The sequence below is a fragment of the Peromyscus californicus genome, unplaced genomic scaffold (genome assembly GCF_007827085.1).
Source record: "Peromyscus californicus insignis strain IS unplaced genomic scaffold, ASM782708v3 Scaffold_19__1_contigs__length_69161282, whole genome shotgun sequence".
Lineage (NCBI taxonomy): Eukaryota > Metazoa > Chordata > Mammalia > Rodentia > Cricetidae > Peromyscus > Peromyscus californicus.
This window is the reverse complement of record NW_026294491.1, coordinates 4302044-4327938: the sequence shown is the minus strand read 5'-3', so window position 1 is coordinate 4327938 and position 25895 is coordinate 4302044. Positions and strand designations below refer to the sequence as shown.

General features: G+C 50.6%; 1 protein-coding gene across 2 annotated transcripts in view; it reads right to left on the bottom strand.

Moving 5' to 3' along the window:
* Pacsin1 (protein kinase C and casein kinase substrate in neurons 1) overlaps positions 1-25895 on the bottom strand; it is a 44928-nt gene that overhangs the window by 18148 nt on the left and 885 nt on the right. The window contains exon 1 of one of the 2 annotated variants that reach the window (XM_052744371.1): positions 25552-25580. The exons of the other annotated variant lie outside the window; for it this stretch is intronic. The gene's annotated coding sequence lies outside the window, so the exon portion shown is untranslated. Of the gene's footprint in view, positions 1-25551; positions 25581-25895 lie in introns of those variants that run through there. 2 annotated transcript variants of the gene reach the window in all.

The window sequence follows — 25895 nt, the reverse complement described above, 5'->3', positions numbered from 1 at the left end:
GATCTTCCTGCCTCTGCCTCTGGAGCGCTGGATTAAGGGCAGTGCGCCACCACGCAGCCTTATTAAAAGTTAAGTATAATTTTCTTTTTCGAGACAAAGTTTCTCCGTGTAACAGTCCTGGATATCCTGAAACTCGCTCTGTAAACCAGGCTGGCTTCGAACTCACTGAAATCCACCCCAGTGCTGGGATGGTAAAGGTGTTTACCATCACCGCCCAGCAAAAGTAAGGATACTTTTTTAAGGCAGGTGTGTGTGGAGTTTAGTGGCCAATCCTCAGGAACGTTGAGACAAAGTCCTCCACTGAACCTGGGGCTCACCAGCTGGGCTGGACTGGCTGGTCATGGCGCCTGGGGGTGGGGGGCTCTTGTCTCCACCTCCCCAGTGTTGGGGATATACCGCTGTGTTGCTGGTTTTTAATGTGGGTGCTGGGGATTTGAACTCAGGTCCTCAAGCTTTTGAGGCAAGCATTTTTACCAACTGAACCATTTTCACAACCCCTAGATTTTTTTAAGATTTTTTTTTTTTTTTTTTTTTTTTTTTTTAAAGATACGGTCTCCCTTCATAGCCCTGGCTGTCCTAGAACTCACTCTGTAGACTAGGCTGACCTCAAACTCTGCCCTGAGTGCTGGGATTAAAGGCATGGGGCACCATTCCTGGCTTGAAGGTTTATTTTATTTGTGCCCGGGCCTGCAGAGACTGGAGGCATTGGATCCCGTGAAGCTGGAGGTATATCCTTAGACATATATTCTACGGAGGTAGAAATAGAAAGGGTCTAATTTAGATTCACATGTGTTCCCTGACCACATGTGAAGACCAGCAGTCTTCCTCATTGGCCGGCGTGAGTGCCTGAGCATTTCACTAGGAGAACAGGGGAGGAGTCAAGTTTTCCAAGTGGAGGAGCACAAGAATGCCATCTTGTGAGCCCAACAGTGGGTGGTTAGAATGAAGTCACTGGGCAAAGCAATCTCAAAAGGAACAACAACATGGAGTCGATGGACTAAGAGTTTGGCCCTAGGATGAGTTTTATAAAGACAATAAAGTTATTTGTAAAGGACACAGGATATTGAAAAATATATATACATATGTATTCTGAAAAACCAAACCAAACCAAACCAAAACCAAAACCACGCTGGGTGATGGTGGTGCATGCCTTTAATCCCAGCACTCAAGAGGCAGAGCCAGGCAGATCTCTGTGAGTTTGAGGCCAGCCTGGTCTACAGAGTGAGATCCAGGACAGGCACCAAAACTACACAGAGAAACCCTGTCTCGAAAAAAAACAAAAACAAAAACAAAACAAAACAAAAAAAACCCCACAAAACCTTTTTGACATTTTTAATGTTTTAGATTTATTCATTCATTTATTTATTTATTCATTTATTTTTGAGACAGGGTTTCTCTGTGTAGCCCTAGTTGTCCTGAAACTCGCTCTGTAGACCAGGCTGACCTCAAACTCACAGATATCTGCCTGCCTCTGCCTCCCGAGTGCTGGGATTAAAGGCATATGTCGCCACCGCCCGGCTTTGTTTTTGATTTATTTATTTTTATTTATGTGTATAAATTTCTTTAAAGATTTATTTGTTTATTTGTTTTTATTTATTATGTATGCAGTATTTGTCTGCATGTATTCCTTCAGGCCAGAAGAGGGCGCCAGATCTCATCACAGATGGTTGTGAGCCACCATGTGGTTGCTGGGAATTGAACTCAGGACCTCTGGAAGAGCAGCCAGTGCTCTTAACCTCTGAGCCATCTCTCCAGCCCCATACTTGCTTATCTCACGTGTGTGTAAGTGCACACGTGTACACATGCCCACCCCTATGCCGTGGTGAACTGGAAGTCATAGGGCAGCTTGCAGGAGACAGTTCTCTCCCTCCACCACAGGGGTTCTGGGGCTAAACTCAGGGGACCAGAGTTGGCTGCAAGCACCTCTCCCCGCTGAGTCGTCTCACCAGCACCCCCAGCAAGTCTCTTTGTTTTTCATTTGGGGGCAGGGTCTCGGTCTCGATAAGTTGCCCAGTCCAGTCTGGCTTTGCCCTTGCTCCGTAGCCCAGGCTGGCCTTCAGCTTTCCATCCTGGTGAGGGAGGGGATCACAGGTGTGCATCCCCAGGCCCAGGTTCTTCATGATAACAGCAGCCTCATCCACATTTATCACACAAGTCCCTCTCAACCAGAACACAGCTGCCAGTCATAGACTGCAGGAATACTATAGCATTGGAGATGTTGGCACAAGGCGGCAAATCCCCCGTGAACTAGAGGTCTCAGGCTGCCCCACCAGAAGAACACAGGCCCTCTAGGAAACAAGTTCTGAGACTAAGTCATTTTCCCAAGGTGATAAAGTCAAGAAAGGGCTGGGTTGGGATTTGAACCCTCTGCCCGACAACCTTTATGATCTTGGTGGTTGCATTATGAAAGGCTTAACTGGAAAAAATGGCAACAGCCACGGAAAGTCTGTAAGGTTCATAGCCAAGTTCAGTCCTTGTCCTCGGATCAAAGGCAAAACAGAGAGACACTGTGTCTGAAGGGTGGGTCAGTTGAGTGGTGGGCACGAAATGACCTTTGGGGTAACATGTAGCCTTGGAATAAGCCCACCATCAGCTGTTCTCAGGCCTAGCGGGTAGAGGTGCTGAGTGCTGCAGAGCACAGGCTCTCTGGAGAGGGCTACAGCTGGGGGATGGGAGGGATTGGGTTCCCAGGCGCTGTAAGTAGAGCCCCTCTGCCCACCCATCAGTCCCCAAGCCAAGATCATGTTTCTTCCAAAGAGAGGCTCCATCCAGGGACACTGAGACAGCTGCCCCCCTCCAGTGAGCTTGACCCAGCCCATCTGCTGCCTGGCAGACCCGAGTCCAGCCTTCCCACACTCAGCTACCAGACGGACCCTGTGGGAGAAGCAGACCCCTCCTGTCACCTCTCCATGGACAGCATCCTTCCCATGCCACCCTCAGGTTATCCCAATCTGGCCCAATCCGGTCTACTGCTGGGAAGACCCCAGTCTCTTGCAGCTCTAGTTCTCTCAGGACTGACTTAGCCCTTGTCCCCAACCCTTAGCCCTTGTCCCCACAGCATAGACAAGGACAGTGTCACGTCTAGGCCACAAAGCAGCTGCCCTCATGCCCTGCCCTGTGATAGCCGCTTCAATCACTTCTGCTGTGTCTTCTTGCCCAGCCCCCATTCACTGCTCCTGCCCCCACCCTGGCACAGCCATCCACGTGTTCCCCAGCACCAGGGCCAATGCAATCAGGGTTCATTAGCTGCTGCTTTGCATATCATTTGCATAATGTTCCCTTGACTGTCAAAATGCCAGAACCCTCCTCAACCCCTGAGCAGCTCTGCAGAAATACAACAGACAGAGCTCCCCGGGGGTCTACATAGGAGGCTGAACACTGGGCACTGGGAAGCGAACAGACTGAAGCAGATTCCAGAGCCCCTCAGGCCCAGAGGAGGGCACTGGACCCGACTGAGCAACCTGCTGAGTCAGGTAGCAGGCACAGGACTTTGCAGGTATGGAAACTGAGTCTCAGAGCAGCTAGGCTGCACTGCTCACAATCTGGGTCCAAGGCTGGGGGTGAAGGTCAGTGGGAGACATGTGCCTAACTAAGTAGGTATGAGGGTATGGTTTACACACACACACACACACACACACACACACACACACACACACAGAGAGAGAGAGACAGACACAGAGAGAGAGCAGTCATCATCTGCATTACCCATCAAGACATGCAGGGCTCTGGTCCTCACCCCAGGTATCACACATCAGAATCTGTATTTCACAAGAGCCTGGGACTTTGTGTGTGAGACTCACGATCCAAAACACAGCTGGAAGATGAAGCTGGCACCAATACTGAACTGTGTCTCCTAGGCTAGGAGCCAGGTGGTGGTGGCACATGCCTTTAATCCCAGCATTTGGGAGGCAGAGGCAGGTGGATCTCTGAGTTTGAGGCCAGCCTGGTCTACAAAGTGAGTTCTAGGATTAAAAAAAAAAAAAAAAAAAAAAATCCCAGGCCAGTGCCTTGAGTATGTTCACCAAATATTTCCTGAACACCTACTATGTGCAGTACTACCCTGGGGTCAGGGGTAGTAGATAACACACAGTAGATATCCCAGTAGATAACTAGCCAGACACCATCCATAAACTTAATGACATTTCATACCAAAAGGGGAGGTACACAGTAAATAATGTCATTTCAAGTGCTAGTTTGTGTTATCAGGAGAATAATGTTGGCTAAAAGGAAAGTGTGAGTAGGAAGCCATGTAGAGCTTGCAGTGCTGGGGATGTGGCCCAGGGCCTTGTACACACACACACACACACACACACACACACACACACACACACACGGGAAACACTCTACCATTGAGCTACACCCCCAGGCTACAGCCTCTCAGTGAAGAGGTGACATTTGAACAGACCTAAATAAAGGGAGAGAGGGAGATGTGTGAGGACTTGTGGGAGGAGTGTTTCTGGCAGAGGAAACAGAAAAGGCGAGTGTCCTGAAGTGGGAGGAACCCAAAACTGGTGAATGGGTGGATGGATGGGTGTAGGGATGGGCAGATAGGTGATGATTGGATGGATGGATGGGATGAGTGAATGGGTGGACAGATGGATGTAGGAGTGGGACAGTGGGTGGATGTTTGGATGGATGGATAGGCCAGGTGTGGAGATGCATACCTTTAATCTCAGCACTGGTGAGGCAGAGGCAGGTGAATTCAAAGCCAGCCTGGCCTACGTGGTGAGTTCCAAACCAGGCAGGGCTATATAGTGAGACACTGTCTCAAAAAAAAAAAAAAAAAAAGTAGTAGATAGATGGATAGGTAAAGGAGAGATGGGTAGATGGGTGGGTGAGTAGATGCCTGGATGACTAGATGCGTGAGTCAGTGGATGGGTAGATTGGTGGGGGAGGTGTGGATGGGTAGATGGATGATGGGTGGATGACTGAATGAATGTTTAGATAGATGAATGGATGCATGGGTGGGTGGGTGAGTGGATGGATGGATGGATTAATGGATGGATGCATAGGTGGGTAGATTAATGAATGGATGAATTGATACATAGATAAATGGATATATAGATGAATTGATGTAATAGATGGATCAGTGGATGGATGGATGGAAGGATCAGTGGATGGACAGATTGATGGGTGGATCAGTGGATGGATAGATGGATTGATAGATGGATCAGTGGATGGATGGATGGATGCATAGGTGGGTAGATTAATAAATGGATGAATGGATATATAGATAAATGGATATATAGATGAACTGATAGATAGATGGATCAGTAGATGGGTAGATGAGTAGATGGATGGATGAAGGGTGGGTGGGTGTCAGGAAGAACTACCCAGACTGAGAGCAATAAGGGCAATGTAACAAAAGAGAGAAGCAGGGCTTCAACCCTATAGAACCTTGTCAGCCATACTGAACATTCCAATTTATTCCAACGACGGAAGGAAGCCTGCTGAGTACTCATCAGTCCCGGCCCTGCGGAAGGTCTGAGACTGGGGCAAGAACCCACGACCCTGAGATTAAGAGTCTCGTGTTCTATCAACTGAGCTAGTGGTGCACGCCTTTAATGCCAGCACTTGGGAGGCAGAGGCAGGTGGATCTCTGTGAGTTCGAGGCCAGCCTGGTCTACATAGCGAGAACAGCCCAGGGCTACACAGAGAAACTCTGTCTCGAGAAAAAAAAAAAAAAAGATAACAGAGGAGGAGAAAAACAGTAAACTTAAGACAAAGAGATGGAAATTACTCAAAGCTCAGAAAATATTCAGTCTGGGGGTTCGAGAGATGGCTCAGAGCTTAAGAACATTGGCTGATCTTCCACAGGTCCTAAGTTCAATTCCCAGCAACCACACAGTGGCTCACAACCATCTGTAGTGAGATCTGGTGCCTTCTTCTGGCCTGCAGGCATACATACATACATGCAGGCAGAACACTGTATACTAAATAAATAAATTTTAAAAAGAGAGAGAGACTCTTAAAAAAAAGAAAAGAAAGAAAGAAAATATTCAGTCTGAACAACAGACAGAAAATGGGCTTTGGGAAGGGGAATAGACAGAACCTCAAGAGGCTGTGTGACCATCACTAGAGATCCAAGTGTATGTTGTCTGAGTCCAGAAGGAGGGAGGAAGGTGAGAGCTGAAGAATCGTTCAGAAAGAGGACACAAAACAAACACCCAAACTGATAAAACCGCCAACACCACGGAGCACACCTCAGCGGGTTCTGGAGAACCAGAAAACTGGGGGTGTGAACGGCACCTTGTCTAACAGAAAACAGACAACCGTGGCTGCTCAGAAGACACTGTGGGACTCCACAGAACCGGCTGAAAGAAAAGCCACCCACCCACCCGACGGTGACTTAGGGTCGGGTCTCAGTGACGGACACCGAGGGTCAGAAGCAGACCTGCCCGAGGACAGCGGCTGGAGGAGGCCCCTGGAACCTGAGGGACAGGAGGAGATAAGCTTCCGAGCAAGGTGGAGAGTAAGAATGTGGGGTAAGATGACAGGCTAGGCTTCTGGGGAATTTTCTAAATTGTGAGTTGAAGTAACAATTATCACGTTGTTACCGCCTTGTCTCCAAGTTTCTCACAATATGAGGTATTTAAATCAGCATTCAGGGCTTTAGACTCTGGGTAGGTTTTCTATAATTCACCTCAAAAAATAAAGACACCAAAGTGATAGAGAGTAATTAATTATTAAAATATACATTGAAGTCACTAGGGAGGCAGAGGCAGGAGAATCTGAGTTCAAGGCCAGCCCGGTCTACATAGTGAGTTCTAAGACAGCCAGGGCTACATAATAAGACCTGTTACATAATGAAACAAACAAGTCAATCCCCAGTTTCCTTAATACCACAGCTTTAGCTACCAACTGGACCTTCCTGCACCACGAAGTCAAAGGGACAGCACTAAGAGGAACCACCGGAGCACATGGACACAAGCCTGGGTGTGGCTCACCTGGCCAAGTGCTGGCCTAGCATACATGAAGCCCCGGCTTCCATCTCCAGCACCCCAACAAAACAGGGGTACTCAGGAGACAGAGGCAGGAGGATCAGAAATTCAAGGTCATCCTTGGCTACATAGTGAGTCCAAGGCTAGCCTGGGCTATATAAGACCCTTTCTCAAAAGGAGTTTAAAAAAAAAGGCGGGGGGGGGGGGGGGGGGGGGGCGGCCTCAGCCATTAAAGGCTAAAGTTCACAACCAAAGAGCAAAAGAAGAAAAGGAAGGGAGAGAGGAGGGGAGGGGAGGGAGGGGAGGGGAGAGAGGGGAGGGGAGGAAAGGGGAGGGAGGGGAGGGAGGGGAGGGGAGGGGAGGGGAGGGTAGGAAAGGGGAGGGAGGGGAGGGGAGGGACGGGAAAGTGCAAACATGTCCAATACCGGGCCTGATGGAGCCCAAGGCACATTCCTGCACATCACACTCTAGTCTCCTCTGTTGTGACAGGGCAGAGACTCAGTTCTTTGACAAAAAGGAAAACAAAAAACAAAAAAACAACCACGATCCCCCAACGGTGTAAAACTCACACTTAGGGATGAAGCAGCCTCCACGGTCATGTGCTATATTTAGAGATGACACTCCCCTGCTCCGATAAAAACAGCATTAGCAGTAACATGAGGCAAACTGAGCCCAGCCTGCCCCCAGGAGGAGAGGACTGGGGGCTGTGCCTTCGATCATGCCGCCCCCAGACACCCTGAGACCTGCGACTCCTACATCTATCTCCGCTGTTTCAACTACTCTGCTATTTCTGCTGTTGCAAGGGGACAGTGTGGAAAGACAGGCAGCACATCAAACTCAAACGCGGAAGTAAATGTCTGTGTCCCACAGCCCTTCCTCTGCTGCCTTCCTGACCAGGGTCCCCACCGCATGTGGGAGAGGGCACCAGGTGTGGCTCAGTGGTATGCATGTACTTAGCATGTGTGCAGGAGAGCCTGGTTCCCTCTTCAGGGCAAGTCACATATTGGGGTGACAGGGGGCACACACACAGAGACTGGTCTCCAGCAAGTTTGTACACACACACACCCACACACGGGTAGTGGGGGGGTACAGAGGGCACACACACAGAGACTGGTCTCCAGTAAGGTTGCACACACACACACACACACACACACACACACACACACACACGGATAGGGGGAGTACAGGGGGCACACACACAGAGACTGGTCTCCAGCAAGTTTGTACACACACACACACACACACACACACACACACACACACACACACGGGTAGTGGGGGGTACAGAGGGCACACACACAGAGACTGGTCTCCAGCAAGGTTGCACACACACACACACACACACACACACACATGGATAGGGGGAGTACAGGGGGCACACACACAGAGACTGGTCTCCAGCAAGGTTGTACACACACACATGCACACACACACACACACACACACACACACACACACACACACACACACACACACGGGTAGTGTGGAGTACAGGGGGCGCACACAGAGATTGGTTTCCAGAAAAGTTTCTTGACTCAGCACTGGCTGACACATGGGGCCGTCCTGGCACTATGGGACCTGAGCAACATTTCTGGCCTCCCTCTACCAGGAACTAGCCACCTACAGGCATGTTAAAAACATGCAGACATTGCCAACTGTTCCCTGGGAGCAACTAATCCCAGACTGATGTGGCCAAAGCTTTTCAGCAGAAGTGGGCACTTGTTAAAGCACAAACAACAGGCTGCTGCTGGGGCTCAGGCCTGCCATCCCAGCTTGGGAGGCTGAGGCAGGAGGATGGCTAGTTGATGCCTGGGCTACAGAGAGATCAAAGCCAGACTGGATTAACTCAATGAGACCCTGTCTCAAAACAAAAACTAAAAAAGCAAGCTGAGCTGGTGGTGGCCCACACTTTTAATCCCAGCACTCAGGAGGCAGAGGCAGGCGGATCTCTGAGTTTGAGGCCAGCCTGGGCTACAGAGCAAGTTCCAGGACAGCCAGGGATACACAGAGAAACCCTGTCCTGAAAACACAAACAACCAAAACCTAAACAAAACAAGAATAAGTGTCCTTGATGGCTGAACCATCTCTCCAGCTCACCAAGGAGCCCTGGCCATGCCTGGCCTTTAAAGGTGGGTGCTGGGGACGTGAACTCAGGACCTCATGCTTCTTTCACTTAGCACAGTGTCTTCCAGGTCACCCATGCAGTAACATGTATCAGCCTTGTCAGGGCTCGGTACTATTCCATGTTATATGCACACCATGTTCTGTTTATCCGTTCATCTGCTAAGGAACAGCAGAGCTACTTTTACCCTTTAGCTGTTGGGAACAACGGCACTTTGGGCCCAGTATCTACGAGTCTCTCTTTAAAAGGAGTCTTTGAGGTGCTTAAAGCTTTCAGTACCCAGAAATTGAATTGAAAACAAAGATTTAAATTCCTGGATCACACGGAGGACCAGCTGCTCACCCGCCCCGATGGTTGTGCGGCTTTCTAGTCGCATGCAAGGCACAGGGTCCCAGTTTTGCAATATCCTCTCCAACAATGGCCATTTTCTATTTTTAGGCTAATGGCCATTACCAGTGAGTGTGAAGTGGCATCTTGTTGTGGACTGGATTTGCATTTTGCTAGCGATTACTGACCTTGGACTCTGTTTCACGGGCCATCTGCATGTCTTCTCAGGAGAACTGTCTATTCAAGCTCCTTTCCTGCTTGTTTTTGGGTTAGTTTTGCAGAGCTGGGGGTGAAAGCCAGGGCCTGCGAGTGCCCAACCATCCAACTACAATGCTTTTTTTTTTTTTAAACATTTTTTTAAAGGTTTATTGCTATTTAATGTGCACTGGAGTTTTGCCTGTATATATTCTGTGTGAGGGTGCCAGATCCCCTGGAACTGGAGTCACAGACAGTTGTGAGCTGCCATGTGGGTGCTGGGAATTAAACCTGGGTCCATCTGGAAGAGCAGCCAGTGCTCTTAACCACTGAGCCATCTCTCCAGCCCCCCCCCCTTTTTTTTTTTTTGAGATAGGGTCTCCCTCTGTAGACCAGGCTGGCCTTGAACTCAGAGATCCACCTGCTTCTGCCTCCCAAGTGCGCACCATCACAGCCCTGCTAAAAAGTATTAATTTTTATTATGTTTCTGTGTGTCTATGTCCAGTGTGTGTGGATGTCCAGGGAGGGTAGGAGAGTGTCATTTCCCCTTGGAGATGAAGTGCCAGGCTGTCGGAGCCGCCTGGTGTGGGGGCTGGGAACAGATCACTGGCAAGGGCAGCCGGTGCTTTCAACCGCTGAGTCGCCTCTCCGGTCCCGTATGCTCATTTTCTTGGTTTTGTTTTGAGACAGGGTCTAACTATGTTGCCCTGGATGGCCTAGAACTCACAGAGATCCTCCTGCCTCTGCCTCCTGAGCGCTGGCATTAAAGCTGGGAGCCACCATGCCTCATACCCGGCTACACGCCTGCTTTAAACTGTTGTTGAATCACGTACGTTCTGTATAGCTGGGCACAGCGGCTCACGTCTGTAACACCAGCACACAGCGAAGGCTGGAGGATAAAAAATTCAAGGTCAGCCTAGACAACCCAGTGAGTGCCACAGCAGACAATGTGCCCAGGTCAGTTCTCTCCTTCTAGCGTGTGGGTCCTGGGGGCAAAGTCTTCAGGCTTGTCTGCAAGCGCTGAGTCATCTCGGGGGCCCCAGCTGTGTTTCTGCTTTTAGTGTACTTTCCTAATATTTCACTTTTAACGATTTATTTATTTTGTGTGTATGAGTGTGTTGCCTGTACGCACGCGTGTGTGCACGCGCACGCGCGCGCACATATGTGTGTGTTTGTGTGTGACTTTAGTAGGGATTGCTTAGGTGTTTTCTGGAGGGCCTGTCCACGTTATATCCACTTGACCCAGGGAACTGTGGTCTGGATGTTGCTGATTCTGCCACACAACATGTCGGAGACCCACTGCTCTGTGGGATCTGGGGAACCTGGGGGTCTCCAGGGAAATGTCTGCAGCAGGGGTGTGATCCCAGCACCCTCATCCAGCCCCAGTAGAGACACATCATCACACAACTAGATAGAACCCCAGGTGGCCTGGCACATCCAGCCTGCTGTGAGGAGTGATGTTGCTGCCTGTGAGGCTGGCTCCTGTAGAGCTCAGGAGGACACCGGCTGCAGCGGTGACTCACCCTGCCAGCCTCCTGCACAGCCTCAGAGGGACAGTTTCCTTTGTCCTCCCAGCAGCCCCCCAAGGTACAAGAGAACATAGCATCAGATTTACAGAAAGGGAAACAGGCCAGTCTCCTGTGTGAAATGGTGAGTTAGCAACAGAGACCCTCTGACTGAAATATGGATTGCAATCCAGGACGAAATGGTTTACCTCAGCCTCCATCTTCCAGAAACGCCTCAGGACTGGCTCTGCCCACTTCCAGAACCCACCCCTTTCTATTTCAAGGCTCTGTTCAGAAGCTGGACTAGACAGCAGAGTGCCTGTGGTTAGCGAGGTCAGAGCTTCTGCACCCCAATGTACTGGGGGCTCCCAAGCCTCACCAGGCCTGGGTCCCCAGAGTCTAACTGCATGCTCTTTTTACTTGTAGCTCAGGCTGGCCTTGAACCCCTGTTCCTCCTGTGTCTCTCTCCCAAGTGCTGGAACAAAAGGCTTGCACCCACATGGTGGCTCCTGACCACCCATAACTCCAGGTCCAAGGGAGCCAACCTTCTGGCTCTCCATGGGCACGTGGTGCACAGACATACATGCAGGCAAAACACTCACACACATAAAATGAAATAAATAAACCTTTAAAAAAGTAAAAATAAATAAATAAAAAGGCCAACTGTCATAATGCACACCTTTGATTCTAGTATTCTGGAAGTGGAGACAGACAGATCTCTGAGTTCAAGAGCAGCCAGAGCTACATGGTAAGACCCTCTCTTAAAAATAAGTTAGTTAATTAACTAACAATAAGGTAAAATAATAATAAAGGCCATAAAAATATGCAGTTGAAGTACCATGAAGTACCTCCAAGGCTGGAGAGCCATCTGTGGAAAAGTTTACACTTGAAGACTGGCCACTGTGTGGTGCTCAGCCCCACTCCCCAGGGGGGACCCATCTCCTCCAGAACCACCCACTGCCACACCCGGTGATAGGCCAGAGTGTTGTGGGTTTACACATCAGGCCTCACGATCCCACCGGAGCCCGTAAACTCCATGACTTCAGCTATGGCTGCCCCACTTCCTCAGGTGCCCGTGGCCAGCCGAACAGGGCTCATCCTGCTGCTGGAATAACCGCCCCCAGTCTCCACAGAGCGAGCCTGAAGCAAAGCCTCACTGTCTACAGAGGTTTCTGAGGAAGGGCTGCTATGACTGGGCAGAAGTCTGTGTGTGGGTGTCTCTGGTATCCCCTCCCTACCCTGTGCTGACAGGGAGAGACAGCGCCACCACGGTGCTGTAGCTTGTCATTGGCCCGGCCCTTGGAAGCTTCCCCAAGCAGAATGAACTGTTACCAGAGCAGAGACTTCCCACAGCTAGAGAAGGACTGCAGGGGATGCTGCCAGGGCTTGGGCACTTTTAGTACACCTGGTAGATGTGGGGTCACAGCTCAGTCCTTCCTCTGGGTATTGCCCTTGGCTAAAGGGAAGAGCCTGGCCCATGGTTATCCCTTCTCCCTGGGGACAGCCTGTGCCCTGTGACTGGCCAGTGAGGAGGTATAAAGACCTGGCCCCCTTCTCAATATGGGACAACTCTCAGGATTGGCCTGGGTCAACTGAGGCCTTCTACTGTGGCTTCTGCTTCAACACAATCCAATCTCACTAGGTCCTATGAGCAACTTCCTGTAGCTAGAGCTCCTGTATCCAAACCTTCTTCACCCAAAGTCCAGCTAAGACCTTCTTCCCCCACCCCCACTCCTCCAGGCAGGGTTTCTCTGTGTAGCCCTGGCTATCCTGGAACTAGCTCTATAGACCAGGTTGGCCCTGAACTCACAAAGATCTGTCTGCCTCTGCCTCCCGAGTGCTGGGGTTAAAGATGTGTGCCACCAGGCACTGACTCAGCTAAGACCTTAACATTTTAGTATCTGCACACTGGTGACTAGCTTTAACTGTGAGGTTGGAGGGGACAGACCGCCACACAGGGCATGTGTCCCATCCCGAGACCCCTCCAAACACCAGTCCTGCCCTCCTGGCCAGTTACCCCCTCCCTATTGTTTTCTCATCTGCAGAGCAGGGACGGTGGTACCCACGTCACTCGGTGGCTGTGGGAGTCGTGGAAGATGCCTCCACAGCACCTTTCTCACCCACTCTGACAACTATGCTACTTATTTTGAGAAAAGGGGAGCAGCCAAAGACAGTGCCCCACATTGCTCCCTGCTTTCTGGTCCCTGTCCCACCATGCTCTGCCTTTTGCCACAAACAAAAGATGTTTCTTCTGTCCCCCATTAGAGACACTATCCTTTCTCCCATGTAAAAGAAAAAGGGACTAGGGATGGTGTTTTAGGCCTTAAACCACATGTAGACACAACAGACACAGACACACAGACACACAGACACACAGACACACAGACACACACACACACACACACACACACCACACATACACACACACAACCATACACACACACACACACCACACACATACACACACACACCACATACACCACACACCACACACCACACACACACACACATACACACACACACACCACACACACCACACACACACACACACACACACACACACACACACACACACACACACACACAACTCATGTTTTGCCCAAGGAGGCCAAAAGAGAGCATCAGATCCCTGGGAACTTAAGTAAGGGACTGTTCTGAGCCACTCTGTGGGTGCTGAAAATCAAAAGTAACAAGTGCTCTAAGCCGTGGAGACACCTCTGCAGCCTCCTTTTATTTTTAAGACAGTGTTAGGGTGGCTTAGTTAGGGTGTCTATTGCTGTGATGAGACACCATGACCACGGCAACTCTTAAAAGGGAAAACATTTAATTGAGGCTGGCTGACAGTTTCAGAGGTTTAGTCCATTATCATCATGGCTGCATGCAGGCAGACGTGGTGCTGGAGAAGGAGCTGAGAGTTCTACATCTTGATCCACAGGCAACAGGAAGTAAACTGTGTCTACATCGAGCATAGCTTGAGCATAGGAGACCTCAAAGCCCGCCTCCACAGTGACGCACTTCCTTCAACAAGGCCACACCTACTCCATCAAAGTCACACCTCCTAATAAGGCCACTCCCTATGAGCTTATGAGGTCAATTACATTCAAACTCCCACATAAGGTCACAGCTAAAGTGATCAGAAGGCACAGACAGCTCCCCCAGCCTCTCCCGACAGGGTCTCCCCTATCTAGAGCACCCTGCACCCAGGAGGCACAGCTGTCACAGCTGACAACCCCCCACGGAGGCATCATCACTTTCCACCCTCACAGTCTGCTGGGGTTCACGCTGGCGCTGCAGAGTCGACAGGTGTGCCGATGACTGCTGTTACAGGACCACACAGAGGAGCTGTCTTGTTCTGAAAGGTCTGTCCATCCAGCCCGTTCCTGTTAAGCTCCTGGTACCACTGATCCCTCTAGTGTCTGCAGACTTTTCCTTCCCTTGGCCCTCATACAGCCATGGAGCCTTCCCAGTGGATCTCTAACTCTGTAAAATGCATTTGAGCTTCAGCCTTGCCCTTTCAAGCCTTAATGGCTCAAGTCTTTGAGTGCTAAATAACTGTCTGGACAAACTGCCCACTGCTTACTAACTTCTTAAGGGCATCCTGATGGCTTCTAAGTCCTGGCACTTCCTTGACATTTGTAACCCACCACAGCGCATTAAGGCCCCAGGAGTTCTTCTGTAAAGAAGACTCTTAACTGGGTGTGGCAGCCCATGCCTGTAATCCCAGCCCCTGAGGGACAGAAGCAGGGGGGGGGAGTTTGAGGCCAACCTGGGCTACATGAGACTTTGATTCAAAAGTAAAGGAGGGGTTGGTGAGTAGCTCAGCAGATAGCAGCACCAGCTGACACTCATCTGCCGACCTGAGTTCAAATCCCTCGGACCCCCACCTGGATGCCATGGCGGGTATGTGCACATGCATACAAATAAATTCAATGTAATTTTAAAAAGCGATAAAGCTTTTATATTTAAAAAAAAAAAAAACAACAGGCATGGGCTTGGACATACCTCAAATGGTAGAGTCTCGCCCAGCATGCATGAGGTCCCAGATTCTGTCCTGAGCACCAGAGAAGCTGGGTGTGGTGATGTGGGAGGAGCCAGGAGCGGGAAGATCGGGTGTTCAAGGTCATCTTTGGCTACACAGTGAGTTTGAAGCCAGTCTGGGATACATGAGACCCCGTTTCAACAAAAAAGAACAAAACCCCCTCACAAAAAGGTTCCCTGAGTGTTGCCAAGGGGGCAGAGCCCTTGAGGGAGCCCCCACACCTCAGGCAGCTTCGGCCTCCACTGCCACGGCCTTGTGGAGCCGTGAGCGGTCAGAGAGGCCTGGGAGCTGGACAGTGGGGGAACAGGGAGAGAAGGGGGCTGGAGAAGAGACTCTAGGGAAGGCCCCATCCTGTTTCTCCTGCTCACACCCATCTCCCAGGCAGGCTGGCTCTGCCCTGCATTCCCTCCTCAGTATCTCAAGACTTGATTCCTGTGAGTCTGGCTTGAAGCCCCTGGCAGCTGCCAGCCATTCTCAGCATCTAGGACCCTATTGTTGGTCCAGCCCAGCCCACTGGGCTCGCCAAGCCGCCTTGTGCCCAGGGGAGAAGAGGCACCAACCATGCACCAGAGCATGGGAACATGGGAACAGGGTAGAGGTGAGGCCGGGACCCCGTGACACAGGGAGGATCCATCAGAGGAGCCCGCCAAATAGGGCAGGTGAGATGGCAACCGGTCACCCAATACCCAGATCGGGCAGGGCAGGGGGGCTGGAGCCTGATGGGGCCGGCGATAGGGAGACACCAGATACCCCTGCTGGAGGAACGGGGCGGGGGGGGGGGGGGGGGGGGGGGGGCGGGGGGGGGCAGGAGGAAAAGGCCTCGGCACAGTCTGGCACTGGAATCACACACTCCTGAGGGACTGTGGCTGGAAGCCTGAGGCCCCTCTGTGGCTCAATCTACCCATCTGCAACTGGAAATTGAGGCCTGGGGCTGTAGCTCAGTGGGAGAACACTTGCCCAGCATACTGGGCTCTGGGTTGTATCCCAGCACTGTAAAAATAAATAAATAAATAAATAAATAAATAAATAAAAAATAAAATAAAATAAAACAAGGCCAACCAAGCAGCCAGGGGACTGTAAACTGTGAAGGAACCCAGCACGAGGCTGTCACTGGGAAGCGGGGCTGCAGAGGCCCTGCAGGGGAACCGGGGTGCTGGGCAGAAGCTCCAGGTAACAAGGACAGAGCGTGTCCTTCACTACTGAACAGCCAGCACTCAGGCCACGCTCAATACTGACTCATTCAGCGTCTGGTACAGTGAGCACGCAGCTGGCAGCAGGCAGCCTCCGGCCTGGAAGGGCACACTAGGCAGAGCACTCCACCAACGGAGCCACATCCCCACCTTACATTTCAAGACAGGGTCTCGTACAGCCCAGGCCGGCCTGGAACTCGCTCGTAGTAGAGGAGGACCTTGAACTCCCGACCCTCCTATTTCCATCTCCCAAGCAGGAACCTAGCTTGCTTGCTTATTTATTTATATACGTATGTGTTTGTTTGTTTGTTAATTGTTTTTTTCCAGAGTTTCTCTGTGTAGCCCTGGCTGTCACGGAACTCACTCTGTAGACCAGGCTGTCCTAGCACGCACAGAGATCCGCCTGTCTCTGTCTCCCGAGTGCCGAGACTAAAGGCCTGGGCCACTGTGCTGGCTGGGGCCTTTCTTTTTTTTTTTTTTTACAGGGCTTGGGTTTCATTCTGAGTGGCAGGGAAGTCACTAAAGAGTTGCAGAGAGCAGGGATGTGTTCCTCAGCTCAGGAGGAGCCGGCAGTCCTGAGGTAGCAGCCCGGAAGCATCTGGTGGAGGCTGAGAGGAGAGCGATGGAGGTCGGGGTAGGGTGTGGATTCTGGGGGTCCTGAAGGCGGAGCTGAGATGTTTCCTGCAGCTGGTAGCACCAGGGGACAGATGGACCCAGCTACCAACTCAGAGAGAGGACGGAGGGCCCTGCTGGACAGCACTGTGGCGCTGCAGTCAATAGAGCCCAGGCTGTGGCCTGTTCAGACAAGGCAGATGGCTCACCAAGGTGCGAGACGTCTCCATATATAGGCAGAAGACACGGAGGAAAGGGACAAAGGGTCTCAGCCAATCACAGAGCACAGGCCTGATCTGGGTCTTCTGTTCCCTTCTTTGGATTGTTGTTTTGAGACAGGGTCTCATGTAGCCCAGGCTACCCTCAAATCTGACATGTATCGGAGGCTAACCTAAATTCCTTATTCTCCTGCCTCCACATCCTAGGTGCTGGGATTATAGGTGTGCACCACTATACCCAGCTCTTAAACTGGAAGAGAGGTGGTGAAGGGGGAGGGGGGGAGAATGAAGAGGAACAGAGGGAAGGAGGGAGAGGAGAGGGGAGGAGGGAGAGGAGAGGGGAGGAGGGAGAGGAGGAGGAGGATCCATCTGAGACAACAGGAAATGGGAGTCCTGAATGACAACTGATGACATTAATGAATTGTTCCTTCTTAGGTATAATAAATAGTAGGCAATTCAGCTAGACAAAGTCTCTTGGGATGAAGGTATAGCTCATTGGTAAAGCCCTTTCCTAGCATGTGCAAGGCCCTGGGCTCTGTCTCCAGGGCTACAGCCAAAAGGAGGAGGAGGAGGGGGGAACGAAGGAGAAAAACGGAGAAAATTACCCAGAGAAAGTCCTTATCTTGGGCGGACAACGGGGCTCAGTGTGTAGAGGTGCTTGCTGCCAAGGCTGATAACCTGAGTTTGATCACTGAAACCAACATGGTAAGAAAGAACTGACTCCAGCAAGTTGTTCTCTGCCCCCCACATAAGTGTGTGTGTGTGTGTGTGTGTGTGTGTGTGTGTGTGTGTGTGTGTGTGCTTGACATGCATGCACACACAAATGAAATTTAAAATATTTAGTAGTAAAATATTTTTTAAATTATTTATTTGTAGCAGGTATGTGGTGGCGCACGCCTTTAGTCCCAGCACTCGGGAGCCAGAGCCAGGTGGGTCTCTGAGTTCAAGGCCAGCCTGGTCTACAGAAAAAGTTCAGGGACAGCCAAAGCTACACAGAGAAACACTATCTTGAAAAACAAAACAAAACAAAAATTTAATTATTTACTCGTTTATATCTTTTCATGTGTACATATGTGTCTCTGTGTGAGTTCACGTGCACTACATGCATTCAGCGCCCTTGGAGGCCAGAAGAAGTCATGGGATCTGCTGAATCTGGGGATACAGATGTCTGTGAGCTGCCATGTAGGTGCTGGGAACCGAACCTGGATCCCCTGCAAGAGCAGCCAGTGTTCTTAACTATTCAGCCATTTCTCCAGCCACATTTAAGAAACTCCTGAAGCCCAGGCATGGTGGGACACGCCTTTAATCCCAGCGCTCAGGAGGCAGAAGCAGGTGGATCTCTGTGAGTTCGAGGCCAGCCTGGTCTACAGAGCAAGTTCCAGGACAGGCGCCAAAACTACACAGAGAAACCCTGTCTCGAAAAACCAAACAAAGAAACAAATTTCAAAGCCCTTATTTTAGAGATGTGTCCTGAGATTTGGTTTGAATGATCGAATTATTGGAGAAGGCAGGCAAGGGAGAGATAGACATAAATGCCACTTTCCCTATGCATATAAATTATGTTTTTTGACAGTATAAAATTTACAAATATAGCCGGGCGGTGGTGGCGCACGCCTTTAATCCCAGCACTCGGGAGGCAGAGCCAGGCGGATCTCTGTGAGTTCGAGGCCAGCCTGGACTACCAAGTGAGTTCCAGGAAAGGCGCAAAGCTACACAGAGAAACCCTGTCTCGAAAAACCAAAAAAAAAAAATTTACAAATATAGTTGGAGAGATGACTCAGCAGTTAAGAGTACTGGCTGCTCAGAGGACCTGAGTTCTCAGCACCCACACAGCAGCTCATAACCATCTATAACTATAGACCCATGAATTCTAATGCCCTCTTCTGGAGTACAGATGTACATGCAGACAAAACACCCATGTACATAAATAAATATGTCTTCACTGTTGTTTTTCCAGACAGTGTTTCTCTGTGTAGTCCTGGCTGTCCTAGAACTTGCTCTGTAGACCAGGCTGGCCTGGAACTTGTGCCTCCATGTCCCTTAATAAATAAATCTTTATTTAAATTTTACAAATTGCCGGGCTTGGTGGCACACACCTTTGATCCCTGCACTCGGGAGGCAGAGGCAGGTGGATCTCTGTGAATTCGAGGCTAGCCCGGTCTACAGAGTGAGTTCCAGGATAGGGTCCAAAGCTACAGAGAAACCCTGTCTCGAAAAACCATTAAAATTTACAAATTAAAGACAGAGGAGATTTGTCAAGTCCTAGAGCTAATCCCTAGCCACCTTTCCCCAACAAAAAGAGAATATTCAAGAGAATGAGGCAGGAGGATTCTAAGGTGAAAGCCAGCTACAGAGGAAGCTCAAAGGGAGTCTAAACAATTTAGTGATAACCTGTCTCAAAATAAAGTAGGACTAGCCTGGTCTACATAGCAAGTTCTAGGCCAGCCAAGGCTACCCAGTGAGACCCTGTCTCAAAATAAATAAAGAATTTTTTTTAAAGATTTATTTATTATATATACAGTGTTCTGCCTGCATGTGTCCTTGCAAGCCAGAAGAGGGCACCAGATCTCATTACAGATGCTTGTGAACCACCATGTGGTTGCTGGGAATTGAACTCAGGACCTCTGGAAGAGCAGTCAGTGCTCTTAACCACTGAACCATCTCTCCAGCCCCAAATAAAGAATTTCTTAAAAGGCAGAAGAGAAAACAGCCCAAGAGAGGCCCTAAGTGGCCCAAAGCCCCTCAGTGAGTCAGTGTGGGGCCCTTAGCCTGGACTTCCAGCCCATCTTCCCACCCTGCCATAGCCACCTCTTTGGTGACAGTGACCCAGGAAAGTCACGGATGGCGTGCGAGCCCCCAGAAAGGCTCAGGTGCTGCAGAATGAGGCTGAGGAATGAAGGGTCTCCTCAGGGCTCTGTGAGAACTGGTTGAGGCCTGGACCACCTGTTCTAGAAGGTCCAATGAAGCAAGTCATTTAAAATGTCTATCATCGGTGCCAGGCATGCTGGTACACGCCTATAATCCCAGCTCTGAGGAGGGGGAAGCGGGAGGATCAGAAGTTCAAAGCCAGCCTGGGCTACATGAGACCTTATTTAAAAACAAACAAACAGAAAAAACCCACAAGCAGCCAGGCAGTGATAGTGCACACCTTCAATCCCAGCACTCAGGAGGCAGAGGCAGACGGATCTCTGAGATGGAGGCCAGCCTGGTCAACACAGCAAGTTCCAGGACAGTCAAGACTACACAGAGAAACCCTGTCTAGAAAAACCCAAACAAACGAACAAATGAATGAATTAAATGTCCAGCATCATCTATTACCTGTTGTCTCACCAATCTCTTGGCTCTATCCCCCTCAGTCCTGCCTGGATCTCCTCCCCAGCCCGCAAACCACAGCCCCCCACGTCTGTTCCTGCTTTAAGTCAGCGTGGAATGTCCTCTCCCCTCTTTAGACAAACCATCCTTTCCTCTGAATCTGCTGCTCACACAGTGGCCACCCAGCATTCAGCATCCCTGCCCAAGCTCTGAGACCAGTGACAGCCCCGGCCTGGCTGGAGGTGAAGTCACCTGCTCTAGCCTATCCATATGTTACAACCATCTTTTCACATTGTCCTGTGCCACACACGCACACAACAGTGCCTGGTACATAGCAGAGGGTGGCTGACTAAATGACTGAACGGCAGAAGGAAGAAGCCCTGAAGTTGGCATGGGGGGATAGTCTGACCGTATCAGGTCCTCCTGGGGGCAGCTGGCTGGCCATGCTGTCCAGCCAAGACTAAGACTGTCCTTGCTAAGACTGCACCTTAGTGCAGTGGGATTGCCAAAAAAGGGGGTTCAGCGCACTCTCCCCCAGAGATGTGAGGGTTTGTCCTCCACACCCCACGCCAGGAAAAGGCTTACTGTAAGGATTTGTGCTGACTGGATTAACCTTATTTAGAAGCTCCACCTCTCCTGGGCATCTGAATGGGCAAGCACTCTCTGGGCGGTGCGTAGAATCAGTTTACTGACACACAATTCAAACTGCTCTGTGGGCTGGGGCGCTGGCCCAGTGGGTAACAGGCTTGCCCTGTGAGCATCCGCCCGGTGTCTGAATCCTGGGAACGCACTTGGAGCTGGGCATGGCCGTGTTATCCCAGTGTTCCTACAGGGAGACAGAAGAGCCGTGAGGACCCCGGAAGTCTGGACAGAGCAGCACAGAACAAGAGACCATGTCTGAAGCAAGGTGGCCCACGAGGCCTGAGGTGTCCCCTAACCGCCACACTTGCACATTGTACACAGTTACACACACACACACACACACACACACACACACACACACACACACACAATCTGTTAATTCTGTTCATTTCAAATAATCACCCAGAACCCCTCCACCAGGACAGAAAAGGAGCAAATAGGAGACTCTGCCCTCTTTCCCTCTCCATCCCTAACTAGCCTAGAGAGGCCAAAGGACACTGGGACAATTCAGATTACAGATAAAAAGCAAATCAAGCTTAAATCATTGCACTCATTTATTTATCGTGGAGGGGTGTGAGTGTGTGCCACAGTGCACACACTCGTAGGGGTCACAGGACGACTGTGGAAGTCATTATCTTCTTCTACCCTGCGAGTCCCCAGTCTTGGCAGCCAGCATCTTTACCCTCCAAGGGGCAACAGCCACAGATAAAAACGTTCCTATAAGGGCTAAGTGAGGACTGTCACAGGAGAACATGGAGCAGGTGCTCTGTCATCAAGATATCATGAAAAACCCTCTTTCAAATACAAGTATGTAATGCAACATTTGGGATTTTTTTGTTTTGGTTTGGTTCATTTGTTTGTTTTTTAGAGACAAGGTTTCTCTGTGTAGCTAGCTTTGGAGCCTGTCCTGGATCTCACTCTGTAGACCAGGTTGGCTTCGAACTCACAGAGACACACCTGCCTCTGTCTCTCGAGAGCTGGGATTAAAGATGTGTGCCACCACCAATGGGCTTGGATTTTATTTATGCTAAAAATGAACAAATAAATTGTTTTCTCTGAACTTTGTTTTTAGTGTTGGGATTTAACCCAGGACCTCAGGCACGCTACACAAGTACTTTACTGTTGAGCCACATCCCCGATCAAATTCAGGTTTTACCATTTAACCAAGCACCCCGTGTTTTATCTTACAGCCCTATCCCAGCCTATCCCAGCATTTAATTTTGTTTGATATATTTATTTGATTCTATGTGTATAAGTGTTTTGCATGCACGGATCCCTGTGTGCCACGTGCGCCTGGTACCTGATGAGGTCAGTGCAGCTGGTACCTGGCGAGAAGAAGGTTCCAGATGCTCTGGGACTGAAGCACAGTTTTGATCTGCCATGTGGGTGCTGGGAGTCACACCCAGGTAGGACCTCTGCCAGAGCAGCCAGTGCTCTTAACTAATAAACCATCGTCCCACCAACATTTTCATAGGAAGTGATGCTTAAAAAGTAGCCAGGGCCTCTGGTCCTCCCAGCCCTCGGGAACCCCGGTTTGAGGGTGTGTGGCATCTCTCCAACCCCACAGACCCACTCCCCCTCTGAGCTGCCAGCACTCACTTGGCTGGCATCCAAGCTCCCGCCTCCTGCAGCCCACCTCCACCTTCCTCTACCCTTCTTGGAAGTGAGCATCATCTATTGCCCTGGCTGCTGGGTTGCCATCTATAGATGCCCTGAACGGGTCCCCAGCAGCAGGACCTAAGGATGCTGGGACCTAACTGGACACACCTCTGAAACAGTCCCTCCAGCTGTTCAGAGTCTGTGGGGTCATCTGCGATTGCCAGTCACTGAACTGAAGCTCTGTTTCTGTGGGTGGGTGGCTCCTGTTGGGGTACCTCTTGGGACCCTGACCATCCCACCCCAGTCTTTGACGACAATAAAACCAACAGCAGGGTACACATGGCAAGCAGATGTTTCTAATGATGGCTAACGGCTTTCCAGTCCTATGTGAATTTCTAAATTATCCACAGCAAACACCAATTACTTTATAATAAGAAAAAAATGGAGGGCTGGAGAGATGGCTCAGTGGTTAAGAACACTGGCTGCTCTTCCAGGAGAACCAGGTTCAATTCCCAACACCTACGTGGTGGCTCAAAACTGTCTATAACTCCTGTTCCAAGGGATCTAACACCCTCACACAGACATACATGTAGGCAAAACACCAACGCACATAAAATACAAATAAATAAATCATTTTTTTTTAAAAAAAAGAAAGAAAAAATGAACAACAACCAAAAGCCAGGTGGTGTTGGCACATGCCTCTGATCCCAGCACTCAGGAGGCAGAGGCAGGAGGATCTCTGTGAGTTTGAGGCCAGCCTGGTCTACAGAGTGAGTTCCAGGACAGCCAGGACTGTTATACAGAGGAAACCCTGTTTCAAAAAATCAAAATGTGTTGTTTGAAACAGTCTCATATAGTCTAGGCTACACCCAGAATACGTAGCCAAAACTGGCCTTGAATGCTTAATTATCCTGCCTCCCAACCGCTGATATTACAGATGTGTACGGCCACACCTGGCTTGAAAAGTCGAGTTTTTTTTCTTCTTTTATTTTACATTATTTGCCACAGCATGGGTGGAAGTCAAAGGACAATTTGTGGGAGTCAGTTCTCTCCTTCCACCATGTGGGTCCCAGAAATGGAACTCAAGTCATCAGGCTTGGTGGCATGTACCTCTCTACCCTCGGGGTCACCTCACAAGCCTGGAAGGCCGTTCTTGTTCTGTTTTTCTTAAAGAAAAAAGCTCAGCAGTTAGTTAAGAGATCATATTGCTCTTGAAGAGGACCAGTTCCGTTCCCAGCACCCACACTGGGCAGCTTCCCACCACCTGTAACTCCAGCTCCAAGGGATCCAACACCTCTGACCTCCACAGGCCCCTCCACTCCCATGCACACCTACACATAACAAAAAATAATAAAAAGACTTGGGAGGCCGAGGCAGGTAGATCTCTGTGAGTGTGAGGCCAACCTGCTCTACTCAGTGAGTTCCCAGGACAGCCAGGGCTACAGAGTGAGACCTTGTCTCAAAATACATCATCATCATCATCATCATCATCGAAGAAAAAGAAGAAACGTAAGTAAGAAAGATGTAGAACTAAGGTCCAGGGCTATCTACATAGCACAGAGGGAATGCCCTTGCCTAGAATCTTCCAGTGAGGGGATGGGGTGTGGCTCAGCAGAACATGCTTGTCATAGTAAGTCCCAGGCCCTTGGCTGGATCCTGTTCCTACCCAGGACACCCACTGTCTCAGCTCCTCCTCTTGCTTCCTTCCACAGGGGGACACCCAAATCAGCAAGCTCCTTCCCTGATGGTCCTGGCCCGCCAGGCCCACAGAAGTTTCACCTCTCCGGTGAGGTCTCCCACCGCCACTCACTCCTACTGGGGAGGCAGGCATCTCCATCTCCTGGGGAGGGAGAGCCCTACATGAAGTCACGGTGGAGCCACCATGTCAGGCTTTCACAAGTGAAGTGAAGTCTCTCTGGGTCAGGCCTTGGGGACACCGGACCAGGACACACCCCCTGCATGCAACCTCTGACGCCATAACCCAGGGAAAGACGACGCTCAGAATCTGAGGCAGTGTGATACCAGATGGTCCAAGGAGGGGAGAGGATGGGGTGGGGGACACAGCCCAGGAAACTTCCGAAGGCTTGCAGGTGAGGCCAGTGTGGCTTGGCTGAGGAACTGAAAGAGTCTCAGAGCCTTGGAGGGCAGAACGGGGGTGAGGTGGGGTCAGCTGACTGGGCACAGTGGCACAGGCTGGCCAAGAGGGCCCTGCAAAAGCCCATGTCACCTTCACACACAGAGCTCACTGGGGAGAGCCAGGAGACCCAGGACAGCCTGGCTGGAGCCCACCCAGCCCTGAGCATGACCTGGATTGTCTGGTTATAGTTGGGACAGAGGGTCTGAGCATAGCAACACAGGAGAAACCACCAAGCCGGTGGCTTGAAGAAAGGGAGGTCCCCAACAACGGGCCAAACTCCCGTGGACATTAGGGGGCCAACAAGACAGTCAGGAGCCAGCAGGGCGGGAGGCCCTGCAATAGTCACAGCTGCCCTCAGCCCCAGGCCTAGAGGAGCTTCATGGCTCTTTGGTCCCTGGGGGAGATGGGAGTGGGGGGGTGGGAAGGGGAGGGGGGTGGAGTAGAAAGACCAGAGGGGGCTCCCTTCCATCTTTCAGCTTGCTAGCAATTGCTGAGAATTTACATATTCATTTTTTCATTCATTCATTCATTCATTCATTTATTCTGCAAACATTTCTTCCGTGCTGAGCCCTTCTCAGACGTTGGAGCAATGACAGAGACAAATCACATTTTCAGCCTGAAGACACTTTGGTCTAGAGGGCGACAGACCAGACATAAATAACCTCAAGGCTGACAGGGCCCAAGAACTCGGGTGTGGGAGGTGGCCTCTCACCTGGGGCGTCAAGAAGCTACTTGGAGAGGGTGATCTGAGTAGCCAGGCATACATCTGCTAAAAAAACCAGGCTGGGGGCCGAGCTTCCCAAACCACTGGCAATCTGCACCCCAGCTGTGCCAGGGCCCCTGACAATGGTAGCTATTTCTGGTTGTGCCTAGAAAAAGAAGGTGGCCGCGTGTGTGACTTCCCCCCAGGCTGCAGAGCTGGGCTTGGGGGAGGTGGGGGAAAGCTGGAACTTAAAAAGCTGGGGCTTGAAGTGGGGTCTAGCCAAGCTCTGGGGCTTGCCACCCTGTCCCAGACACGTTAATGACCCTTTAACCTTTCCACAGCCTCCTGAAAGG